Source organism: Papilio xuthus, unplaced genomic scaffold (assembly GCF_000836235.2).
Source record: "Papilio xuthus unplaced genomic scaffold, Pxut_1.1 DF825928.1, whole genome shotgun sequence".
NCBI classification, from domain to species: domain Eukaryota; kingdom Metazoa; phylum Arthropoda; class Insecta; order Lepidoptera; family Papilionidae; genus Papilio; species Papilio xuthus.
Window position 1 is genome coordinate 3105068 of NW_013532721.1, and position 5340 is coordinate 3110407.

The window sequence follows — 5340 nt, forward strand, 5'->3', positions numbered from 1 at the left end:
TGGTAGGGCTGTAGATAACGAGCATTATGAAAGTTAGAAATGTGTTTGTCTGAAGACCTCTATACTGCAGTTAATACATGAAATAATAGACACATTCTACTACCATAACTGAGACCACGACCTTATACAAGTAAGGATAACATAAAATGCTTCTGAAAGTTCGGAGGGGTGAGACAAAATGCATTCGCACCGAAGCGATTCCATAGCGAACTTTAAAAATGTATGGAACTGACGCGCGACAAACACGTGTCTTATCGAAAGTTATTTTCAGTTTAATATATTTTTGAAGTTCGTTATGGAATCGCTTCCCGTCCGAATCGTAACCCAGTTTGTGTTGATTTGTTGATGGTAAAGTATTTATATCAGTAATTGTTTCAGTACTAAGGACTTCTATAAATATTTACCAATCTGGCGGGAACTTGCGCACCGCCGAGATGAGCAGGTCGTGGGATGATCTGTGTCTGCGCCTGCGCTGGCTGCTGCGCACCGATGTACTCTCTTAGTAGGTGGGGAGGGATACCTTCATCCTGCTAATGGGAAGCAACTTTATTGATCTACATACTATGATTGTCAGTCATGATATCTCGCTTTCTTTGCTGTACTTTTGTATGTACAGCACTACTAGTTTGTACTAGAAACACGGCAAGAATATTTGATAATAATTTAATAGTAGATTTGGGGGGGAGGTATGTCCAGGAAGAGGGAATATGCGTCCTCTCCTGCGTCTATTTAAGATAGGCACGAATCCGCAAATGCGCATGTCTATATCACTTCGTTATTTTGACGAATTCAGGTAGCCGTTTACTGGTTGGCCATAAAAAAAAGAATGGAATTGTTTATGTGTAAAATCAACATTTTATAAACAAGTCAATCTGTTTACATATAAATCATCAATCATTAACCCGGTGTACGCGATTGCGTTGTAACGACTTGCAGCTGGCACTTTAACTTACACAAAAAGTATTTTAGAAAGTTATAATGTGCGATTAAATAAGGATTAATTATTATGAAATGGTAAATGGGAACAGAGAATTAAAGACTGATCCGCTAGTGCTGTTTAAAGAAGTACATAATGTTTACAGTACACGTTTTTATTTACAACTAGCAAAAAGCAATGCTTTAAGAGGGCTCGCGAAGCTTTTTACCTTTGTATTATTTGTAAAATGTTATATATATATATGTATATATTTTGATGATGGAATATATATCTTATTAGTTTTATAATTTTTCTATTAGATGGCGTTAAAATATTGGAACTTGAATGAAACATGTTCATAACAATAGGAGCTTTCAACTCTGAAAACACGGAAATAGTATTGAAAGCTTAATTCGCATTCACTGCACATTATGCAAAATGTAAATATTATCTCGTTGCAGACCGAATAATCGGTTCAATCGAACCGACAACCAGACAAAATGGCGCAACGTTGCAACATCACCGAAAAACCGTAACACAACGCAACTTGACCGGTTACGTCGCGCCCGATTTGTGTTCTGAAAACGTAACGCGTCCGTTGTTATGCAAATATATCTTTATGCTACCAATTTTTAACGAATTGTATTTTTCAGACAATATTGTGGCTTATTGTATAGGTGTACATGAAAGTTTCTTTAAAAATTGCTTTACAAAACTTCAAAAAAATCTACTAAAACAATTTACAAGGTTTGCAATTAAGATTTGCATTGGAATGTAATTTGTAATTTTATATGCTTCTACAATTAAAAGAAGCGTTGCCTAAGTAAAATAAATGGGGACCGTGACCCTATTTATTTTATATTTCCAGACAGTATTTAGCTTTTTTTCAGTGGGTTTTTTCTTTTATAAACTATATCCTTGTAATATTTCCACTCAATATTACTAATAATAATTGTATTAACATTTTTGTTTGTGAAATGTTTAAATTTCTATTACTTTAGACACTATTAGGTAATTTACAAATTATTATGCAAGTGGTAGTCATAATATGAAAGTCTGAAACAATCTCAGCTTTTGATCGGAGCGCACGCGGCATTTTTAAACTAGTGCAACGTTTATTCGCGTAAACCAACACGTTTATATGTTAACAGAACATTTATGTAAATGTTATATAAAAGCTAAATATGAGCTTACAACGATTGATATTTTTATTAAATAATATAAATGGAATTATTCTTCATAAATATGCTTGATATGTAGTTGTACATATGTCTGTTTGAAGTTTTACATTGAAGTTATTTAAAGCAAACAAATAATTATCTAAAGGCATTTACTTATTCTGTAATGTTACAACTTCATGAAATATATATTAAATATAATGAACATAAATATGACAGGTCAATTTTTTGTTTAGGTTAATTGAAAAAAATATAGCAACTTATTTTGTCGTTTTGGAACAAGAAAACCTAGAGACGGAGATTATCTTTAATATTTGAAATATTGTTTTTTTTTTAATATGAAAAATCATCGTGCACAGACGCAAAATAATATTGTTGTTGTGTAAACAGTACCTAACTATATACAAACATGGATAGAGAAAGGGGAACAAATGCATGACTAGAGATTACCTCGCAACTTAATACGGCGTGACTGTAGCAATTTGTCTATTAAATTATACACATTATTCTACACAGTACTTTCGTGTTTAACAAATAACTACGATTAACTTATAGTCGATGCAGTTAATATAAATGAATTAACCAAAGGGTGACGATATTTGTTGTCAACGATCTTTAAAATGGTGATAAATTGTTTCAAGTGAAATTAGAATTAATAACAATTTTGAAAATAAAATTTAGTTTTACATTTTTCATAATTAAATATGGTAAGTTTTAATATTTATGAGAAAAATAATTCCAATATTCAAATCTTAATATAACAATTGGTAAAAATCAATAATAAATATTACTAACTTGCTGTTGGGTTTGATATTGATGCTGCGGCGCCGCCACTGCGCACCCCAGTACTGCCAACGTAATACACTGACGCAACATATTACACACTTACAATAAAAAAATAATTAAAAAATAATATAAAGTCCACCACACACGCGCCTCACGGGTCGTATGGTGCGTGCGAGTAGCATTCACTTTATATACTCGTAGCTCCATCCCTTCTCGTTCGTAGCGGGAGTGGAAGATTTAAGTCTGTGTGCGTGATTCGAAATTTAAATTGGAGCATGTGTTGTCTGTGGACACAAGAATACTGGCCAGAAATGTCCTGAGGAACTATTTAATTTAAAAAGATAAAATGATTTGATTATCAAATGGGCTAACCTTACCCGTTAACAAATTATTGGCACTTAATTGCTAATTTCGTGTGTTTCAATTTTAAGGACAATTAATTTTTCTTGGGGCTCAAATTTGAACGACTAACAAATATAATCTAAGCTGATCTTGCAATGCGATTTTTACATACAGACATACGTATTAAATTTAACATTTTCGTATATGTAAAGCAACATATGTATATCAGTATGTAAATACGTGTAAGTATAACGTTATCAGATATTAAACGTCGTTAGTCTCTCTTTAAATGTGATGCAAAAACTGTTATTGTCTTAAGAAATAACTTATCTCAATTAAAATCTTGTTATTTACGTCTTCTTCAATAAACTAAGCTTACTAGAAAAAAGCTTTCAAAAAGAAACGGTATTGTTACAATCCTAGAATAGAGCAAACAGTTAGGGTGGTAAGCGCAAAACTATAGACGCCTTGGCTAGGGATGCCCCAAAGATGTTTAATTTTAGCGCAGTTTTTTTGTCGTTGTTGATTTAATTTATAATCTCGTGGTTAGCAAATCATATTGATACGTATAAACATTAGCTAGTAACAGTGGTACAGCGTTTACTTAGGTACAAATGTTAGTAAAATGTCAATTATGAGTCATAATATTTTGATCGAGGGCGAACTTTTTAACTAGGTCACCGCTCGCTCTTGTCTATTGTCCAAGTTGATTTTTTAATCCTAAAGAATAAATTGTCAATTGTTACGCGTTGTGTAGACATAATTTCGACCGCTAATTACTTTAAAGAGTATTGGAAAAAAAGAAAAAATAAATATTTCTATTGCTCCACTAGTCCTAAATTTTAATTAAACCCTTTAAGTTCTATGTAAACCAAATCAAACTTTGTATCAACATAGACAGCTGATTATCATGTACATAATTTTTTACCTATGCCGATGCAATAATTTCTTATTCTCTTCATTTAAAAATCATTACACGAATACAAGTCACGATTTTCAAAAGTTGATTGAAACGAGCTAACAATGCAATAGCAATAGCCTTTCGTGGATAATGCATGACTGCAGAATTAACTATTGCATGCACCCGACGTCGCTTGTCTAGCCTTACCTCACGTGGCTAATGGTACTTAACAACTAACTTTAAACTTTGACCTTACTTTTGCTTTTCGTGAGATACAAATTGTTTTGTAAATTAATATGACGTTTTGATAAAGTTTTTGAGATAAACATTTTAGAACAATAATCTTTTTCTAAGCTTTTAAAAATATCAGAAAGTTGGCGTAAATCTTTGCCCACTTTTGTTTCAAGGGCGAAAAAAAAACAACTGTCAAAAGCAGATTTACTTTGCGCGGGCGTATTGCATGTCACAGACGTAACTCAAGCCCAGACAATATCAATTACAGTAGAATCTGGGGCACTGATCTACATATATTGGATAACGAATTTTTTAATTAAATTTAAAACTATGGTCAAAGTGTTAATATTAGGCACATTTAAGTTTGTAGAAACGTACTCTGCTTTATATTTTTGGAACTGGCATACACTACGATATGACTAATTTAAAAAAACGATGTCATGAACTTTATACATGGACTGGCTATAAACCGTGATATGTTGTTCCTTTTCAATTTTCGACCTTTTAGCGCCGACAGTTGCGGTTGGTAGTGGTGTTGATGATCCAAACTAATAATAATAGAGATATAATTAACCGTCAGGATCTTCAAAAGGCGCGTTAAAGTCGGAATTGAGCAAAGTAGAGGAAATTCAAAACTACATATCAAACATTTTTTTATAAAAATGTCACGCGCAAGAGGACGTTACCTTTTCGAAGTAAGCGATACCAGTCCAATTATGACAATTGGACTTTCATAGAAATGTTATTGACCTTGCCATTTAATAGCTTGATACAAAATTACAAAAAAAATATCATCAGGTTTCTTTTACATCGTCGTTTTAGTTTGACTTGTGGCTTAGTAACTGAAGAAAAGTAAAAATCATGTCGTGTAATTGCGTCATTGTAACTTAAAAGCTCTTTCAACAATTGCCGATTTTAAATGTCTCTTGATAGACCAGCTTTGGTTTAACAAGTCAGATACTTTGTTTTAATGACTAGGCCTT